Source organism: Ostrea edulis, chromosome 4, assembly GCF_947568905.1.
Source record: "Ostrea edulis chromosome 4, xbOstEdul1.1, whole genome shotgun sequence".
Classification (NCBI taxonomy): Eukaryota; Metazoa; Mollusca; class Bivalvia; order Ostreida; family Ostreidae; genus Ostrea; species Ostrea edulis.
The window spans coordinates 55,303,512-55,326,128 of record NC_079167.1 but is presented as its reverse complement, the minus strand read 5'-3'; the positions used below and the strand labels follow the sequence as shown (position 1 = coordinate 55,326,128).

The 22,617-nt window shown below is 35.7% G+C and overlaps 1 protein-coding gene across 18 annotated transcripts in view; it reads left to right on the top strand.

Moving 5' to 3' along the window:
* Nucleotides 1-674: 674 nt before the first annotated feature.
* Nucleotides 675-22,617, top strand: part of LOC125669600 (prostaglandin E2 receptor EP4 subtype-like) — a 48,867-nt gene continuing 26,924 nt past the window's right edge. For 3 of the 18 annotated variants that reach the window (XM_048904212.2, XM_056163039.1, XM_048904227.2), the window contains exons 1-2: nucleotides 788-950; nucleotides 3,972-4,026. The gene's annotated coding sequence lies outside the window, so the exon portion shown is untranslated. Of the gene's footprint in view, nucleotides 1,051-3,971; nucleotides 4,027-4,085; nucleotides 5,291-5,716; nucleotides 6,241-22,617 lie in introns of those variants that run through there. The other 15 variants (XM_048904217.2, XM_048904226.2, XM_048904218.2 and 12 more) reach the window with 12 other exon arrangements.

Sequence of the window (22,617 nt, the reverse complement as noted above, 5' to 3'; positions counted from 1 at the left end):
GTGATGCGTGTGATGTCTATAAATTCCCATAACAGAATTCCTCATTATTTTACACCTTTAAACACATCATGAGCTGAACTTTGATTGCTACAACATATACGATCATCAAATAATACTAATTTACTTTAAATTGACATCACCTCTAGAAGAAGGGGAAAACATAGATAACGGCACATATTTACAATCTGAATTATGTGCAAATTGTTTGTGCATGCAAAGTTTTACATGCACTGTGCAGTCATATAACACAGGAGTTGAAAAATTTCCTTTTGCTCAAGTGACTATAAAGATTTACATGAACCGCAGATAAGGTGCAAATTTGCATAAACATTTTTGTATGCGAAGCTCGCCTTTAGTTTCACAGAAAGAGACCTACAAATAAGTACGGTAGTGGTCCCAAAGTTTAAAGTATGTCTGACAAATAAAACCATGTTGGAATCACTCATGTAAAGGGAGTTTTTTGTTAAGTGTTTTCTTAAGATTAATCTGATTGATGAAACAAATCATGAGATGCACATGCCCTTGAAAATTTTCACTTTCTCCCGTTACAACCCGGAAGAATTGGGTGATTATCAAGATAATAGACCTAAAAGGTAAACAGATGTACAATTCAGCTAATGATGTTCTAAACCCATCAGAAAGTCAAAGGCTGTTCATTTAGAATGAAGGATGTAATTTTATTGTGATTTTTCCTAAATGTTTACGTTACATGTTTGAGTTTTTCAACTCAGTGTGCTTGTATCGAGCGTTCTCTTTCACGAGAGAGTTTTACATGGGTTTGGCTCAGTAGACACAGTTGCTTCCCTTTGCTAGCGGTAAACATTGGTTCCAATGACTTGTATGTGCACGGCGACAGATTAACCAAAGCAGACCCGTTTAAAGCCTCGGTGGTTGTGTAGGGATTTTTAAAATTCTTCTAGATCACCTGACGACCCTGATAATGTAAACAGGTTTGATTTTTATTTCCTTTCTCGGCTACTTTAAAGTGAGCAATTACGGAAAACATATTCCATTTCACAAAATGTTCAACATGAATGTTGATACAACACGGTAAGCCGAATCAAACTGAAAGACATTAACGTGATATCTATGGAAAGGCAAAAGGTTTAAAATTCTATTTTTGTAATTTCAAACTTGAGACATGAAAACGCATAATTTTTTCAATGTAAACTTTTCAATCAAAAATACCAAAAAATGATCACTTCATCTTAAACTTGTAATACTTAATCAGTACATGTGTACTGTCTACAGTATTCAATGTGAATGTTAAATCTGTACTTGAAATGTGCAAGTGTGTACTTTGTAAAGCGAAATTCGTGAATGCTTACTTTGTTATACGTAAGGTGTTGAATGTAAAAGTATAATTTGCAAGAATATCTTTTTTAAAAATTGTAATATTAGGTAAGTGCCCCGCCCCTTTTTGACATCGTTCTCCCATCCCCCCTTTGAGATGTCTGATTACAGTTTAAGTATTTACAGCCACCGACGATTAACATAGAATGGACATCGTTCGCCAAAGGTTAGGAGTGAAAGAAACGAATCTAACTCGGATAACCCCCTCCCCCCTAAAAAAAAATTCCGAGATTACGGTAGGCATTGGCACGATAAAGATCCTCGCTGTTAAGGCCGTACAGAAGTCCAAATGTTTACTGGCAACGTCTCTTTAGGAGTGAAAACGCTCGAAATGGACGTAAAATAACATACAAAACAAATTACAATCAGTATTTGTATGATTTGTATAGAATAAAATGCAAAACCAGTGCTAAATCTGGTAGTGTATGTACATTATGACGACAGATGGCTCGCGTTACTTCTCAACTTACATTAAACGTGTTTATGTGCAGTGACACCGGGACAATAGGTCCCCAAGACAGATTGCCCAAGCTCCGATGTGATATAGATCGGACAAATGAATTAGTCTCTCTATCAAAGGCGTAGATAAAAGGGACATCGAGCGCACGTCCATTTTTCAAAGAGATGAAGAAACACACGTATTGTAGCTCTCCCACCCCCTGCCTGCATTTTTCAAATGTAAACTTTAAATAGTAGAATTAAAACTTTAAGGAATAAAAATCATAGCCATATTACAGGCTGCAGGAAAGTTGCTTGAATGCGGGATTTTTCTCCATTTGGCTTTTGAGTTTGGAAGGAGCAGGAGACACCCCACCCCCACCCCCGGCCATACATGTACGTGTGGTGACAATTACACGAGAGGGGATAAGCCTTAAGACATACATGTAACTAGATTAAGGACTCAGTATAGTCACATATGTTAAAACAATCCACATCCCCAATGTTCCTTTTTGTTAGAAATTTGCATAAGCCCCCCCCCCCCCCCCTGTCATTATTCTTGTGATTAGAATTTCATATTTCTTAATTCTATAATCTTGATGCCAGCGTATATCGGATTATGGCATTGGGGATATTAAGCGAATTTAAAAAAAAAATTCAAAAGTGTAGCTTTTTAGTTTTGTGCGTATATTCATTCCACAAATGTATTATTTTTATGTATAGAAATTTTGGCTCTTTTTTTTCTCTCTCGAATTTTTTCTCATCATCCAACCAAAAAAAACCCCCCAAACAACCCAGCGGTTCAATGTTCTCCGAATTATGCTATTTGAAAAGGCTAAGCGCCGTTGTAAATATCCAGTCAGGATGGGTTTATAATGATGAATTTTCGAAAGAGAATGAATTTGTAAATGTTTTGGCCATTGAGAGAGAGAGAGAGAGAGAGAGAGAGAGAGAGAGAGAGAGAGTCCGTCCTATTAGTCTGTCTAAATGTTGATCATCCCTGTTACAAACTGCTATTTACATTGGATACTGAACATTTCACATTGAACAAATAATGCATTTACTCCAGACAAATTTTGAATTACAGTAATAGAATTTCGAACCCTTTGGGTTTCCATAGATAGCTAGACTCATTTTGAAGTATTGATTGCGTCGGTACATGTATAACGATTTGTACTTGTACTGATAATAAAATTGTAAAATAAGTGTATGCTTATAGATACTACGTATTAACTATAATATTGATTAATCTCTTTCTGTATTTTGACAAAATGCAATTCAAATATCAATGCTTTACTTTATTAAAATGAATATTTATATGATGTAATTCGATAGATCAGATATAAAGAAAAACTGAACCATCACGTTGTTACACTACCAGTTTATAAATAATATTATAGAAAATCGAGAAATACGATACCTACCATTAGACCAGAGCACCGAAGTCTTACAGAGACTTGTTCAACAGAAATTTGACGATAATGATTCAAGAATTCAATTCTGATACTCTTAAATTCTATTGTAATTTATCGACTCTGTGCCATTTTTTTATTTGAATTTTATGAGACGACATAGCATTCAGCAACATCTATTCAAAAAATAAAAAAAGAAGTGTCATCTATCAACTCGGAAGAAGACTCTTTTCTTTCGTTGTGCTGTAGGGAACAATAGATGTCGTTATCAGATTTTTTAAAAATGCGTTTCATTTTCTGGGACACAATACGTACAACGATATGTTTTCTTCTTTTCACATTTTTGCGTGTGGGACTGGGTAATATATCGCTCTATTTATCATGCTGTTCGGCTGCACATTGATTCTTTGTAACTTTATATATCTAGTGAAAAAATTACGTAATTTCAGGAAATGGCAATACCTTATCTCACGTGTGTAAAGAAAGCCATTTTAAAAGTATTGATTTTTTTTTCATAATACTAGTATATCTTTAATCTATTAGAATATTTAAAAAAAAATCTTCAATGTCACCGGATTCGAAGACAAATGAAATCTTTACATGACAAATCGAGTACCACGAGCGTTCTTTGAGACTCTTGTGGGGTGACATTTACAAATATATTTTCCCCAAGAGAATCTTAGTAGCACTCCTTGTTCAGTTTGTCTCCAATTGAAATAAAACATTAATTTTACCCTGACTGTGGTCGCATTACATTTTTCTTTGTAGACACAAGCTAAAGAAAAGAGGGATGGTGTATCTCTTGGCTTTGGAAAATCGATAGGTATATACGTGTATTATCTTTTTGAAATTAACAATTTTAAATTGAACTGGTCATACAATATTTTGTAAATAATGTTTGTGATATTTAAAATTCCTTTCGCTCTGACACTACCAGTTGAAGCTCTAGTCGTTATCTTACAATTTCTTTGCTTCTCCCTGATCTATTACTGAGTATTTGAAATACTACATATGTAGTACGTAGTATTCCCTACATTTTTATTGATCATATCGTGTGATTTTTCATTTAAAATACTGCATTTCTATCTTAAAGTTATAAACTGATTTCAAATTTTAAAAGAAATATAATTAAGAATCACTTAGAACTATCTATACTTTAATATCATGAATGCGATGGGAAAATAAGACATCACTTGAATTGTGACATGGGGCTTGGATAAACCTCTGGGAGGAATAGAGATATATCAAAAGTATTTCACATAAGTCAAAGTTTCATCAATTGCCACAGTAATTTTTACTTGCTGCTCCACTAAGACCTACCCGAGGAATGATTAATGAGATGATTGCTAGAGACAGAATAATCGAATGACTCGTTCTTTAGCTCATCGGAGACATGGACTCGTGTAAAATATTTAATTTGTTGTCCGTCTAGACTTACTATAGTAGTCATCGTAGTTGTCATAATCTCATATTTTTGTAGTCTCGTTCAACCAGACACTCGGCTGTCTCCGTAAATCTCCGACGAGCAGATTTACGGAGAAAGCAGAGCGGCTGGTTGTACGAGACTAATATTTTCGACGCCTTCTGCAGAATGTAAACCACACTTAGGAGATTAAAGTTTATTCAAATGAGGGACGGAATCCTTTTCCATAAAAAGATAATTGGAAAATTGGGTAGGGTGTTTAAAAATTCGTCTAAAAAAACTACTAAACCAGAAAGGTACTTGAGTCACGTGATATGCTTCTAATGCTTCTGGGAAAATGTCGCCGTCACTGCGGCATACTTCTAGGATAACCCCGTAGATAAAACAAATAAATAGTTTTAAAAGTACTATAGCCATTTTTAAATTCCAGACAAGCTTTGCCATACCTTCGTTCGTTTTGTTGTGGATAATTGCTTGTTTTGAAAGAAGAAAAAAAATCGCAGCTAATATGACGTCACAATGCACTGTTTAGATCGACCGCGTTATATTTCCCCGTGTTAAATGAAGAGCCGGATTCTAAAATGCCTATAAAGTTGTGTTACAAGATGTTATGAGTCCATTCGGCAGATTCCGGTACCCTATATCTAGCCTCGGATGTATGCCGGTAAGTAATATGTATTAGCCTTACATTTGCAATGTGGTCGTCTATTTACGTTCCCAGAAAAACTTTCGCTTGATTAAAATATGTTTTTTTTAAATGAATTTATCGAGTATTCCTAACAAAACTGGGCTCTATTTTGTGGAAATGTCCTCCATAATTCTCAAAGAGAAATAGTTACAAAATTGAGAGTGTTATAAAAGAAAATTATGTTAAAATAGACTGTCAGTAGTTCCAGTTGATCAGTGACGTATATATGTTGTTATACGTCACTGAATACGTACTATCGCGTTAAAAACACCATACATCCGAGGTTAGATGGAATCGACCGAGGTGATCCGAGTGGTTATGGGTCTTCGCTCGTCTCACGGTCACAAAGTAAAATATATTATGATGTACACATATATACATGTACATGTATGTTTTTTAAAGCATGACCACCGGGACAGGAATGACACTAATGCACCGGGTAGGGGTTTACTTTGAAATGCATAGGAAAATACAGCTTAAAAGACCTTTTAACCTAGCATGCTTTTGTGAACTAAATGAACATTGTAGAAATAAATATAGGCCCTCTATTGCTACTAAACAAAGGTGCAAACAAAAGGTATGATAGATTTCCAAAATTATTACCGTTTTCATGACTGCTATTTTCTTTTCTAGCATTTACATGTAGTTGCTCCCTCTATTGCACGAATGATAGCCTTTACCTCACTACTTAGATTTGCTTTGAACTAAGATTTCTCAAAAAGTTTAAAATTTAGTATTATTCTCACTGAAGTGCCTTCCACGTGTAGTTTTTAGTCGTTGGCCTGTTTACATCAGTCTTATTCCATCGTATTTTTTTAACCCTAAATTGAGTTTCAGTCGGGGTTGTATTCCAGCCTTGTAAACTGGTGTAGAACTGGATTGCGTTTGAGAAGCTCTCTTTTGCTCATCAGAAGACATTGAAAGATGTAAGTACTTGTTTAGTATTTCCCAGGAAACGATTTGTATGTATTATTCAGTAGGATGCCATGATTTTAAAAAGCACAAGATGTTTCGTTTCTACACTTCCATTGTCTTGTGCCAGGCCTGATACAAACCGAAATAAAACAAAGACCGGGTCATTCAAAACATGCCAACAACTTGTAAATCAAAAAAAAAAAAAAATATGTGGAAGACACTCGCTCAATTCTAACAAAAGAAAGGATCGAGGGGGTCTGTGAAAACTTACTACATTGTGAGTCTAATTCATTATCACTCGTGCAAATAGGGAAGCAAATAAGTACACTAAAGTAAATATCAATCAGAAATATAAATGCAAAATTCATCATATCATTTGTTTGCGCTGTTGTTTCGTAGCAATTTGTTTATTTCCAAAATGTGCATTTAATTAGTTCACAAAGACATGTTAGGTGATAAAGTTTTTTGATCTGAATTTGAAATATCTTCTTAAAAGTACTGATGCTCATTTTTGTGCTAAACTTTGATAAAGATACCAATACTATGGTATTCTATTAATACAGTGAAACAATAACTTAAATCAATTGAAAATAGGTGCAAAAAAAAAAGCAAAAAACAAAAACACTACGATTGTAGAGATATAGTTAATAGTTTAAAAATACTACCCGCGTTTTTAACACACTTTCTTTCCGAAACAAGCAGAGTGCTGACTAAGTGATTGTCTTATTAGCATACGGCGTGTATCTTCCTACCACTTCTTGGATTTGTGCAAATCTAAAGTTTTACCCTTTAGTGTTTTATGATTTGACACAATTAATCTAGTCTGATAGATTCTTTTTCCGATATTTAAGAACTACAGCTTACTCCGGATATATTGAAATTCAGGGGACCAACCTTTTCCTTTCAATATAACCGAAGTTCAAAATAAGCGAAATCAGCAACGTCGGCCATATTAATAATACCATATTTATATAGCACCCTTTTCATACACTATGAACGCTCAAAGGTGCTTTACAAATGTAATGTACATTATTACCCCGGCAGACTTTATATCAATCTAGAACTTTCTCAACCTCCTAGGAAGCATACAGTGCAAACTGCCATCACAAGCACTAGAGCACTAACATTCTAACAATATCTTTCACTGTCTATAGCCAGGTACCCCTTTAACACTTGGTTGGAGTGAGGAAATTCATGTAAAGTGCCTTTCCCAAGGACACAACGTCAGCCCTGCTGCGGCCAGGACTCGAACCCACGACCTTGCGGTCGAGAGTCTGACGTCCTAACGAATCTTTGTTTTACATAATCATAATACAAATGCAGATCATGAATCATATTACGTTATTATTACCTTACAAAATTTGAATAATGGAATGAATTTATTAGTCTACTAAGGTTTTTATTTGAAAAAATCAGTGAACTTTGTTTTTGTTTCATATTGAACTGATTATCAATGAATAATTCAATTTCCTGCAAACCTGCAAAACATTTGTCATCGACGTTAGATAGCTTCGGTACATATGTTTTCAATTTACATACAAAATCGCGAGCTTCTTGTCTGTCACATTTTCGTCTGGAATGTCCAAATTTTCGTCCCCACTCTCATCATCATTTTCCTCGCGATATGTTTCTACAATAATATCAGTAGTGAGTTCTTCCCTGGAGACGATCGCCGTGTCAATATTTATATAGTCAATCATCGGAATTCCAGAACCACTTTTCTTTAAAAGTTCACTAAGTTCAGCAAATGACATGTTATCTGTAAAGTTGACATCGTCCGTGTCATGTTATAAGAACTTCAGTCTGAGATTTTAGTGCGAACGAAGCCTTGCAAAAACAATTTTCAACGCACTGACACGACAGCATCAACCATGCTCTGTGCAGCCATTCAAAAGCAGTTTTGATATTAATGCAAGATTCGCGTTTTTCGTCAAGACATTTTATTTTTTTCAGCAATAAGAAGCTTCCTGTAGTAGACTTTCAAAGTGTTGATTATGTCCTGGTCCATATAGGCTGCAGCAAAGATGTCGCATTTGGGGGGAAATATAAGAGTAATTGATTGCAGATTTTCAATTTTGAGGTGTGCTGGACAGTTATCAAGGAACAACCATATTTGCTCCTACCAAAACAGAAATTCATTTCTTATAGCGTTTTCCACCATGGCGCTGACCACCCTTCAGATGAAGAGATTTTGCTGGTTCACACTTAAAAAATAAACCGGTCACATTGAAAATGTTCCTTGTTTCACATTTTTCTGTTAATTTGGGCAATTTGTTTTGAATCCAGTCATCTGTCATTTTTGTCTACACTTTTACTCTCGCCACACACGGCTTTGTAAGCTATGTCACGTCGTTTTTGAAGCGCTCAATACATTTGAAATCAGCAATGCCTAAAACAATTTGGCGAATTCTTCAGACTTTTCTATTAGGAAGACACTAGAAATCGCTATATTTAATGATCTAACATTTATAAACCACTTGAAAAGACAGTCTTTTATCTCTGTATACATGTAGTTTCCAGATCGCATACGTTTCCGTTTTGGGGGGAAATCACCCAATTCGATAGCCACAATGATAGCAACACGCTGTTTGAAAATCGGGGTTAAAGTACTGGGGTTAATTCCGAAATTCTTTGCTATTTTAGATTTTGGTTTCAAATTCTTATCTATTGCAGTAATTAGTTCGTATATCGTGTCCAATGACAAAGTTTTTCTTTTTTGAGAAGTGAACAAGTTTTACTAACGATCACATACACAACCCATCAAAGTGCTCATACCCCACTGTTGTTTCATTTTTATAAGCACATGCAGTGAAAACTAATCAGTTGAGAAACAAATCTACAGACACCCTTGTATGTACCTGTGTAATTACAAAGTTACCAACCGTGAAGATTGCCGACTGGGGGGAGGGGGGGGCCTTCAATATAACCGTGTTAAGAACAACACATTATCACCTCGGCGGACAGAGAATTGGCTTTAAAATAAGCGATAATTCAATATGAACGATTTCAACTTAACCGATAATTTACTGCAAAGAAAATGAGAGAATAAGGCTGAGGATTTTGTTTTACTTTAAAATAAGCGATTTCAATATACATGTAAGTGGAGTAAGCTGTATGAACATTCCGATATATAGAAAATAGAACTCGATGTCAAATCTTATTCAATCCATTACTTTCTTTCTGTCCATATCTGAAGTAGACATACGAAATACATAATTTACTTGACTTGGGCCTTTTGATTCCTCGAGGAACATAGGGCTGCATCAACTTTTTGACTGATCCTCTTTAGCTCGGCTCAAGACATTCCGGAGGCCTTTACCTCATCGTCAACATTTCTGTGCCATGTCTGTCTTGGTCGAACCACTTTCTGTTTCCCTTGTGGGTTCCAATCCAGGGCCTGTCTGGTGACGTTTGATGCAGCTTTACGTAGTGTGTAGACAATCCATCCTATTTCCGCTTCTTGGTCTCAGTTTCAATTGAGGCTTGTTCCATCCTGTCTCACAGTTGTTCATTGGCGATGACTTCCGGCCACCTGGTGTGTGAGGATGTTTCTGAGACTTCTGTTCACAAATGTCTGTAGTATGTTGGTGTTCGTCTTTGTAACTCGCCAAGTTTTTGAATCGTATAGTAGGACAAATTTCACATTGGTCTTGAATATCCGGATCTTGTGGAGTGAGAGATCGGTTGATCTCCAGATTTGTCGCAAGGTGTTGAAAGAATGTCTTGCCTTGTTGATGCGGCATTTGACGTCTTCATCTGTGCTCCGATATTTACTGACTACACTACCCAGGTAGACGAACTTGTCAACTTCCTTGATGTTTACTTGGTGGAGTCGCACTGGAGACTATTGTTTGTTGTTCACTCTCGTGACCCCTGTCTTTCCGATGTTGATTTGGAGTCCAGTCTTCTGCAACCAGACAGCTTTTCTTGTGCATCTTATTGTGTGTGGGAGGAAAGGCCGATGTCGTCTGCGAAGTCCAGGTCCTTCAGCTGCTTTGTGAAGGTCCACTGGATACCTGTCCTACCTGATGTAGCCTGTCTCATGACCCTGTCAATCACCACAAGGAAGATCGTTGTTGAGAGCAGACATCCTTGGCGAACGCCAGTCTGTACAGTGAAGGCTTCTGTTAGCTTCCCCTCATCAAGGTCGGTGGTCTCTTCCAAGGTACATTCTATCTGGGTTCTCTCTTGCACCAATAAAAACTGGGCGCCACCAGATAACTGAAAAAATGTTGAGTGTGGCGGAAAACATCAATCAATCAATCCTATCATTGATGACTTGATGTGTGGCATCTTCATACAGTTGTTAATAATGACGAACTCAGGTGGAAAGCCGTAGTAATACATCAGTCTCCAGATGACATCTCTGTCGACGCTGTCAAAGGCATTTTGGAAGTCGGCGAAGACTGTAGAGGGAGGTTTGTCACTCTAGGGACTGATCGATTATGATCCACAGTATTGTATTATGTTCCATGCGTGATCATTCATGGCGGAAGCCTGCTTGTTCATCCCGAATTGTTTGGTCAAGGGTGAACTTAAGCCTCTCGATGATGATCCTTGTTAAAACTTTCCCTGGAACAGATAGCAGCAGAATTCTCCTCGAGTTGTTGCAGAATGACAGGTCTCCTTTCTTGGCAGCTTCACAAGGTGAAGGTGTTCTTCTTCCAGCTTTCTGTTACTCTCAATTGCTCCCAGATCTTGCGTAGGGGTGTATATTGTATCTCGGTAGAAGTCTGCCTTTAGTGCATCTTATGGTATTTAATCGGGACCTACAGTCTTACCCGACTTAAAGGGTTTAGTGATCTGTGCCTTGATGGGGTGTGTGTGTGTGTGTGCTGATGTCAAGGAGCTGGGTTGGTGATGAGATGTCTGGTGGAACTGATGGTGCAGGTCTGTTGAGTATTTCTTTGAAGTGTTTAGTCCATTTTGCTCTCTAGTCATCTTCGCCTGAGATGACACTTCCACTCTCGTACTTGACAGGTTGTTCTGGTGATCTTGCAGGACAATCCATGCCAGACAGGTTGAAGGGTAGACACCAGTCAAATTAAACTCGACTCTAGATTGGGGTTTGAATTGGGTTAAAAATTCGATTCTGTAAAAACCAAAGCTATACAGAAACTGCAACAATCTCATCTGAAAACAACATGGTCGCCTAAGAGTCCTCTCTGGTAGAGCCCATGACGCAAACTGGTGAAAGTATTCAAGAAGGCAGTGCGCCGACAGCTCTTCTGACGAGTAAAGCCTAGACCGGAAAATGGACCAGGGACATCAGAACCCTATATGAGACTGGAAAGTTTGCACAAGTGAGCAGAGAAATGCACAGATACAACTTGGAGTTACTTGGCCTGTTTGAGACCAGATGGACAGGAATAGGACTCACGAGTGGAGACACCATCATGTATTTTGGAATGGCAGACGGTAGCCACACATGCATGGAGTAGTGTTGCTGGTGACACCTGAAGTAACGCGGGCACTGCTTTCCAGGGAACCAGTGTCTCCAGGGATCCTTATTGCAATATTCAACTCGATGGGCAAAAAAGTCACCATCTTACAGTGCTACGCTCCCACAAACGCAGCAGACATTGAAGACAAAAAAGAATTTTACAAGAAGGTGCAAGCAACACTGGACAAACCACCAAAGAGGGACATGAAGATCCTCATGGGGGATCGGAATGCAAAAGTGGGATCAGACAATACAAACCAAGAACTCATCATGGGCAGACACGGAGTTGGAGAACCAGAATGAAAACTGATTTTTTTTCGCAAAGTTTTGCACTTTCAACAACCTAGTGATCGGAGGTACTCTATTTCCCCACAAAACCATCCATTAGTTAACTCTGATTTGTTGAGACACGTTTGATGAAAAAAGATCGATCACCCTTTGAATGATAAAACCACGTCCTCTTGTGTGATAGAACGTAGAAACGGTCAACATTACTTGACAACTGGTAGTATTGCAAAAAGGTTGACTGTGCTAAATTCATGCACGTACAACATACAACACTTCGTTTTAAGTTTGTTAACTGCAATACCAGTAGTTTATAACATTCAATATTATATGATAACTACTGCATTCAAGGAAAAGTGATATCACCTTAAAAAAAACATTGTCATCCTCGGCTTCGCCTCGGTCCCACCTCTGGTATATCCAGTGGTCCGTGTTTGCCCAACTCTCTATTTTGTATTGCTTATAGGAGTTATGAGATTGGTCACTGTTCGTTATCTTCACCTTTCATACATCAACCTAGTACACAAGTGCAAGATTACATGTCCGTTATATTAAACCTTTAATTACTCTTTTAATGTCCGAAACATCATATTGCAATCTATTGAAACCCGCTGTCAACATAGAAGAAACAAAGGTACTAATTTTTTTTCAAAAGGACCTATAGCAACGTAATCTTTTGTACAATGGTAACGCTTTTGAAAATGTAAAAGAGTTTTGTTATTTAGGCATATTCCTGTCAAGAAATGTATAGTTTGATACCGCAAAGAGACATTAAACAGAAGAAGTATCAGAAAAGCTTTATGTTGCATTAAGATTCGTTATTCTTATTTACTAATTAATTGTAAATCATCAACCCAGTCTTATCTTACATGCATTCTTATGAAGTTTGGGTATATGACAATTTGGATATTATTGAAAGCATACAGTGTACACCTAAATTTTCTGCTGAAATTTATCCTGAACCTTATATCAAGTACCCCAAATTGTATAATGTATGGAAATAGCTACAGGTGGCCGTTTCACTAACCGATCGTAAGCGTACGTATACGATTACGTTTACGATCACTTTGATACGAGCGTTTTACGAAACCTGTCGTAGTCGTAGCACTTTAAAAGACTGCGATTTACTTCTGACTTTTTAGAACTCTTTTCTCTGTGGAGGTAGATTTAAAGTCAATCTTACTGTGAAAAGAAATATTCATTCATTATTTCCTCATGATTTTGAATATCCTTATCGTCAGCAGTAGTTTTATGAATCCATTATTGTCAATGAAAATAATGGAAATTTTGAGGTTGATGTTTAGTGAAATGTGAAGATAACAAACAGTGATCAATTTCATAACTTCTATAAGCAATACAAAATAGAGAGTTCGGGAAACACGGACCCCGGATATACCAGAGGTGGGATCAGGTGCCTGGGAGGAGTAAGCATCACCTGCCGACCGATCACACCCGGAGATAAACACCACATGCAGGTGATAATGGAATATTGCTACATAAATATGGAAAGTTGACGATAGAGAAGCTGAAATTATCCCTTTAATATCTACTTTCAATAAAATATCTAAGTATGAAACAGATGTGGACGACCCTGTGATGTCTTTAATTTCGAGTTCACTGGGATATATCGAATCGACATTATGAATGAAAATTAGTATTGTTAATAGAGTATACGTCGTCGATATATCTAAATGTTGAATTGAAGGCCATAGTAAGACATTTTTTCTTCTCATGTAGACGTTTTTGAAGAAATTCTGCTTAATAGGAATATATAAAAATAGGTCAGGTAACAAAGGAGCACAATTCGTACCCATGGGAATTCCAGCAGACTGTTATAAGACCTGATCACTAAAGACCACAAAGATATTGTCAATGGGGAACTCCAGCATATTTTTATTTCAACTTCAGAGTATTTGTGCGGGAAATCAGAGTGGTGTTTAACAAAGTAATTTTTTCATGACTGGTCACTAGAAAGGAATATTTGCGTTTTCCATTTTTGTTGAAGATGCAACTGTCTATGATGTCAAAAAGTCTCGTCTTTAATTTATCGTGAGGAATGGTCGTGTAAAGTGTTGAAAAGTCATACGTTTTGATGTTGCTGAGTTGAGAAAAGGTTGGCGATTTCAAGTTTACTAAATTATCTTTAGAATTTTTTAGAATCCACATTTGATTTACACCACTTCTGGCATATGTAACGAAAAGAAAATTTCTAGAATGTTAAAAAAGATTGATAGGATATTTTTTTTCATTTTCATGAAACTTGAAATTGAAAAAAAAAATAATACCGATATAAGAAATGATAGAAAAGATCATTTTATAGAATTTTGAATGCCACTGATGTATCGATCTGCTCAAGTGAGTCAAGTTTCCATCCATAAGTAAATTATGTATAAACAAACAACTCACGAACTCAATTTGTCCCTTAAAAGGCTCGAAATTTATTTTCCCCATGAGTTTGTATTTTATAATTATCTTTTTTTCCGTTTAGACATGTAAGCATATACATGTACTTTCGACTTCACGTGAATATGTATATTGAAAATTATCATTGATATTGCACTTAATAACAAGGGGTCGCAGCCCCAAGGGTCAGATAATGACCCATCACTTTCTTGTGTATATAGTTTGAATATTCAATTTCTAACAACCTTCATAACCTCTCCCCCATTACTGAATTATGAAAATATAATATTATATAATATAATGATAGGAGGGGGTAAAAATGTTGCACACCTGGTGTATTCATATATATATATATATATTAAAAAGCTTTTTTTAATTAATATCTATTTATTGATTAAAATTCAGATACCTTAGTCCTAGAATAAGAATGATTATATAATAGGCAAAATTTTTAACAGTCCATAGAAATCACTTGCAAATGTTATCCATTGTTAATTTTACGGGTGTTATGTCGATGGGTCATTTACACACCCATGGATAAAATGTATACAAGGTATATTCATATTGTGGATTTTACTTCTATATGGATATCGTGGGACCCGGGTTAGAATAGGTCTTCAGTACCCCTCGCTTGTCGTAAAAAGCGACTAAATAGAGCGGTCCTTCGGATGAGACCGCAAAAACCGAGGCCCCGTGTCACAGCAGGTGTGGAACGATAAAGATCCCTCCCTGCTCAAAGGCCGTAAGCGCCGAGCATATGCCTAAATTTTGCAGCCCTTCACCGGCAATGGTGACGTCTCAATATGAGTGAAAAATTCTCGAGTGTGACATTAAACAATATACAATCAATCATATATATGGATAAATCAAACATTTCATAGCCTAGACTGACTAAACAAAAAAAAAATTATCAGAGAAATGCTTGCATTAATTACAGAATTTTTTTTAACAAATTTCGGTTTCAAAAATTATCTGTTGAATTTACGTCGATATTTCAGGATCACATTTACAAAGTTGCCAACTTGTGATCATCGTCTTCATATAGAAACTAACACATACTAATTGAATAATATTGAAAGAAGTTAAAGGACAGGTACAATGTGTGATTGAAATAATATCGGTGATGAATTTCATTATGTCATGGAATGTCCACAAATTTTCAAACGACAGACAAATATTTCTTAAGGAAATATTTTGTAAACCCCCAACATTATTAACACTGTCCGTGGTAGTATTTAAATAATAATTGGCAAAATTTGTTTAGAGAATATTTAAGCTCTTCCTGCTCCTACACCTAACTGTATGTTCATTTATTTTTCAATACATATATGTCTATTTTGTGATCCTTACCTGTAGTCTCCTTGTATATTTGTACCTCGTGTACCAGTGATCTAGTCTGGAGTGAATAATGAATTGAAATTGATATACATGCACACAACAGTCAAAAATAAAGCTACGATTTGAAGATGCAGATTCTCTCGATAATGAATTCAAATACCTTGGAATTTTTTAAGTATTCAAAATGTAGCAATATAAAAACAAATTCAACATTACGATAACAATGGGAAAATTTACGATCTAGCAATAAAATCTATCTCTTCGCTCAATGAAACTATAGATAGCACATGTTGCTCGTGATTCAAGATCAACATACACAAAAATCACATTCGAGTAATGTAGGAAACTGTTCACTTAGAGATAATTCAAACTTGGTATAATTATTTGATATGAAGGGTATAGTCGGAAACCAACGCCCAGTCACGATTCGCTATTTTACTAGAATGGTGTAATCAGAGCATTTAATTTCCAACCATTATCTTAAATCATCAGTCATGGGGAATATTAGTAATTTGACGATGAAATACCCGTAGGAAGATCATGCACTGCAGCAAAAAAGGAGGGAAATGTTTTTGTTTTTACAAAATACAACAAGAGGCCCACAGGCCTTATCGGTCACCTGAGTACTAGTGAAAAAAATGTCATTACTCCCAAGGGCTATGAAATCTAGAAAAAAAACTTCTTGTTCTGAATATATAAGCTAAATTCTAATGCTCAGCAACAGTATAAAACAAGATGTGTTCTTAAAACTTCGATGCCCTCAAAAGTGCATACACTGATGAAAGGCTTTAAATATAATCGGTGTGTTAACATGAAAACATCAACAGATATGACATTAAATTATTTCATATTCATAAATCAAAATATTTTCCTCCAAATTACAAAAAAAAAATATTGAAATTTGGTATGAAGCATCTTTGGATGAAGGGGGACATAAATTGTAAATTTCAGGATTCCTGCACCCCTGGGGCCTTAGGGACAGGGCAAAAACTGTCCAAAATTGATAAATTTTCAAAAATCTTCTTCTCAAGAACCGCACACGTTTAAGAAAAACTAAATGCATAGTGACGTAGAGCAGGAAAGCCTCCATCAAAATTGTAAATTTCATAATCCCCAGGGTAGGGGTTCTGACCCCAGGGCGGGGCCAAATTTACTATATAGTGTTTATGTGTAAAACACTTAAATAACATCTTCTTTAGTGTTATTGATACTAAATGGATATTTAGCAAGAGCTGGTGGTCCTTTGAAAAGAATTGGAATGACAGTTATCAAGAGTAAACCCAGGTAACCTAAAAATCTAAATAGAAATACATGTATTCACATTACAATTTAAGCTTGTCGTACAGTCCTACCTAGTACTTTAATTTTTAAGGTCCGAATTGAATCCACTCCATATGGCTCAATTAATTTTTTTTTAAAGATTTCCCACTTTAGGCAATTACCGTTTAGATATCATACTACGTTAGAGGAAATGTATCGCATTTAAACTTTTCAATAACTTTTGGAGAAAAATATTTTGATTTATGAATATGAAATAATTTAATGTCTTATCCTGTTTTCATTAACTGAAACAGCACACTGAAACTTGTTTTAGTTTAAATGAAATCTGAATGAGAATGAAAATGGCATTTATTAAATATAACAAACGACGAAAAAATAGGAGTTCACAACCCATTAAGGAGAAATTGGCATATATTACACTCAGATTTTGAACACATCACTGCTGATTTCCAATACTTATAAATAGTATTGCATAATAATAATCAATGTTACATAATACTGACTAGCTCCTGGATACCATTTCATGTGATGAAGTTTGCAATGTATAGATGAAAACGAAAGCTGGTAAATCACCAGGTATTGATAACTTGTTAAATGAAATTGAATACTTCTGTAAATTTTGTGATATTTTTACTTCGTTATTGTCACGTCTATTCAATATTACATTGTATCTTTGATCAAGGTATATTTCCAACATGTTGGTCTGAGGGAATTATTTCCCATCATTTAAAAAAGAAAATGCTAACGACACGAATAACTATGGAGGTCTAACTTGGTGAATTGTTTTTCAAAAATATTTACCTCTGTTCTGAATAACAGATTGCTAAAGTGGTCTGACGAAAATATGCTCAATTTGGTTTCAAACCAGGTTTCGGCACTACAACCGCTATACGTGCGTTACAAAGTGTCATTAGTTGAGCGCTATCACGAAAAAATAAATTATTTGCTGTTTTGTTGATTATCAAAAGGCTTTCTATAATGTTAATCAAAACAAGCTATTTTTATAACTATCTCGTAGTGGCATCACTGGTAAACTACTTACAATTATCAAATCATTCAATAGCAACTTAAAATCTTGTGCAAGATATCAAACTTCTTTTCATGTACAAATGGATTAATGCATGGAGAGCGATTGTCTCCCTTTTTGTTCTTTCTCTATGTGATTTTATTTATTAATAGCGTATGCGATGGAATTGATGCATTGTTATTTGCTAATGTACGCTGATGATAATGTCCTCTTTTCTGAATCGGATACAGGTTTACAAAACATGTTTTAATACTTTATCAATGTGTTGTAACGAATGGGACCTAAAGGTCAACATTTAAAAAAAAGTTCTTGTATTCTGTAAAGGAGGGAATGTAAACGCCACCAGCAAATTGTCTTTTCAATGGTAGCGAACTGCTTTAATTACCTAGGTCTTACTTTAAATTTTAATGGCAATTTTAAAGAATGTGTAATCTCACTGAACAAGGTAGAAAATGTATGTACCATATTCTTCAAATATGTAATAATTTGTCACTCAATAATGAAACTAAACTTCATGTATTTGACAGTTTTGAATTATGGTAGTGAAACTTAGGATTTTAACCCAGGTAATGAAAAAGTGCATGTAGATTTTTGTAAGCGAATTTTACATGTGAAAAGTGTACTCAAAGTTATATGGTTTACGAAGAATTTGGTGTTTACGGAGAATTTGGTCATGTGCCAATGTATAATTCACGTATGATAAAAATTGTTAAATATTGATTAAAAGTTATCAAACTAAAAATTATATTCTTAAATACATATGATGATGACATGTTATTTTGCAATCATAAGACCTGGAGTTGGGAGTGTCGTGTTAAGCGTCTTTTATTGTCGGAGGTTTAACCACTATGTGTTGATAATGAAGTTTTATTTTTAGAATGTCTTAAACAGCGTTTAACTGACAACTTCATGCAGTCACGTGATGGTGTGGTTTTTTTTTGACAGTTCATCTAAATTTATTCTGTATAAACACCTTATTGATAATGGTAGCATTCAGTTTTATCTATTCCAGAAAATTATATTACAGTCTTTTAACAAAAGTTAGCTTGTACGCTCACCAGCTTAGAATAGAACATGTAGATATAATGGCTCAGTAAGACAAGATGGATTGTGTGAATTTTGTAATTTGAACGAAATTGAGGACGAATATCATTTTATTTTAATGTGTTCATTGTACAACAACATCAGATCTGCATGTATTTAAAAGTAAAATTGGCTCCATGCTTCTACATGTATGTTTTAACTTGTACAACTGATGTCAGCAAACTTCTGCCAGGGTTCGTTTGCTCAAACGTAGGTGACGTAATGAGGCCTCGACGGAGAGTTTGCTGATGTCAGTTCAAAATAGAAAACAGCTCTGTAATCTGGGTATATTTTTATAAAGTGCTTTACTCTTACGATCTGGCCAAACTATCATCTAATACATATGCTATTTAGACTCTACATAAAACTCTCTTCGTGTATGTCCATTCTCTGATATTCACCCCGCTTTTCATGTTGTATACAGCTTTTTGATTATATATTGCTATGTATTATGCTGATGAACCTTAAGGCTTAAAGCCAGTACACAATTACAAAACAGAGCATTGAAAGGCAAAAAGATGGCGAACACATTTCTTTATTTAAAAAATTGAAGATAATTAAAACCAGAGTTGTCAAAAGACATAGCCCGCCGAAAAGCGTGATTGTGCTTAACCTTGATTAATTCAAATCATTCAGATGTCTAGTGAAACACTCTTTCAAATGACCACATATTTCCAAGCATTTTTATGTGTTAATTTAGACCTTAGTATTTATAGCGCTTAACAATTATTGTTAAGATAATATGTGAATGATCATGAGGAATCTCTAAGTGAAATAGCAAAGCCCTATCATTCTCGGTTAAAAATATATAACCATAATTAAACTTTATGAAAAATAGGTCAAAGGTCAAGGTCAAAACTCTTGGCACCTACTAAAGACTGGTCATGAGGAATCCTATCTCCCTTGGTTTAGAATATATACACATGTAGCCAATGCTAAAGCTTTTCCACCAACTCCGAAGTCATGATAATAGCTCTCCGGACATTCGTCTATAGAGAAGCAAAAATATCACAAAAACTATATGAAAATGGCGAATTTAATGACCTTTACCTTCATTTTTAAGTCAGTGACCTCAGTTCAAATTATTGACATTGATCTGCCAGCCTTTAAAATATACGTGTTCTCGTTATGAATACGAATTTATAACGTGTCGTGTGATTGTTCCGCGAAGAATCCCGAGACCATTTGGATGATTCCAAGACTAAGCAATGTCTTTGCGAACCAATCACAGGGCGTGTACAACAAATCCGTACTCTGTGACCTCCTTTTTGGCTGCCAGTGGAAGAGAGGAAGCCCTGTCCGATCAATGCACGCAAGATTGTATAACATCTCACTGACCTGCCGCTCGCCAAAATTCCTTAGGCAACGCTGTAATTACTTGGAAAATGTGCCCCGAAACGTTTACAAATTTTTGTTTCATACCTTGTGTATTTTATTTTACCGTTAGAAGGCCAATCTCTAAAGCTTACAAAAAGCGTGAAACGGTTACATAAATCGAAAGAGGGATGAGATAGACAGGAAATATACACATTTCAGAGAAATTGTTGCCACAAAAAAATAATAAAAGGGGGGGGGGTAGTAATATCCATACTTCAGGTGCCTGTGGTAATTTGCTCTTCATCAGCTGATAAATGATGAGTATTACCTGTAATGCTTATGCAAAAATGTCGCCGTCACTGTGGCATACTTCATGGACAAACCCTTAGATGATTGATTGATTGTATCTTGTTTACGTCTCTCTCGGGAATTTTTCACTCATATGGAGACGTCCCCGTAGATAAAACAAATAAATAATTCGGAAAGTACCACAAACGTTTTAAAATTTCAGACAAGCTTTCTCATACCTCCGTACGCTATGTTGTTGATTGGTTTGAAAGAAAGAAGAAACAAATATCGCAGCTTATTATATACTTTCAATTTCATCTCTTCTCTTTTCTTTGAAAGTTTGAGGGTATATATCACACGATATATGCCCGGAAACATTCCGGCCCGCAAACGTTACGTCACAATCAATACACAAGCAAATTACTACGTCGTTAATTTTCAAATTTTTCGTGTTTTTCATCTTTTACTCAGTTAAACCAATAAAGAAATTGTTAAAAATAAATTATTGGTAGTTTCTAAATGAAATTGAAAGTATATAATAAAAAGGTTATAGACTCTGTATGGGAAAATATGACGACCTTTTTTTTTTTTTGTCGCGGACGGACCGCGCAAGCTCGGTCCGTCTACGAGCCAAAAAACTCGGTCGTCATATTTTTCCATACAAAGTCTATAACCTATGATAATATGACGTCAAACTGCACTGTTTACATCGAACATGTTATATTTCTCGCGTTATATGAATAGGCGGATTACATGTGTAAAATCATATTGCAAGATGATATGAGTCTTCGCTCGTCTCAACGGTCACACCATAAAACATGTTACCCCTAAATAGTGGTGAATAACTTTAAAAAAACATTATATTATGCAGCAATACGTGAACTAACCGCCAGTATCACTTATTTCAGTTGATGATGATTACATGCATGTTTTAGTTCAGTTTCTAACACCGGACAATATGTCGTACGAACACATACACATAATTAGAATGTTTTGGCTTTAGGTGGAACCTTCTGCATGGTACATATTTTGTATGTCCCTTCATTTTAGAAAAAAGAAGTCTGACAAGCATTCCATCGACATAATTGAAAATACTCGTTCTAAAAATAGTTGGCTGCGACAGAAATATTTCAGCATCACAACTTCCGTTCAATGAGAAGTGGCAAGGTTAAAACGATGAAATTGAGCGGTGTGAAGTAATTATTGCGCACCAAATAGCGATGCATTTAATCCACGAATCATTAGTAGATTTAGAATGACCGTTCTTTTTAGTTGGTATGTGCATTATTGTTGTTTTTTCGAGGTGTAGATTTTTTCAACATGTCGCTGACCGAGTTGCACACCTTGTTCATATATTATGATCGGTGATATGACATTTTTAAAAACGGTTTTTATGCGAGATTTGTGTATTCCATTGAAATAGATAAACTCTGAAGTTACATATTTTATCAAAAATACGTCGGAAATACCCAAGGAATTGAACATTTAAAAATACAAGAAAGGGGGGGGGGTACATTATCATGTCAAGGATAACGTTGCGGGTACTGTACCGGAAGTCCTGTCCATAAGCACCTGTGCTACTACCGAATGTTTGACAATGTAGAAGCCACAACCTAATTCGAATTTTTACGTACATGTCTGATTGTGTTGGGTGCCGACTGATGACAAAGATGATGTGGACAGAGTCACCTACATTGCCTGTTCAGTGCGCGCAAAGACATAGTTCTATCGATTTTGGTTACTATGACTGCAAGTCCTTTTGATATTTGATAAATATATGTATCACAAGACCTGACCAAAATGAAACTAACTGAAGAACATTGAATACAGTATAAGTATTGTGTACGCCGATTTAATACTATGAATGTAAATCATGAATATTCAAAATTTTATTTAGAGCAATTCGATTACTCAGACAGAGAG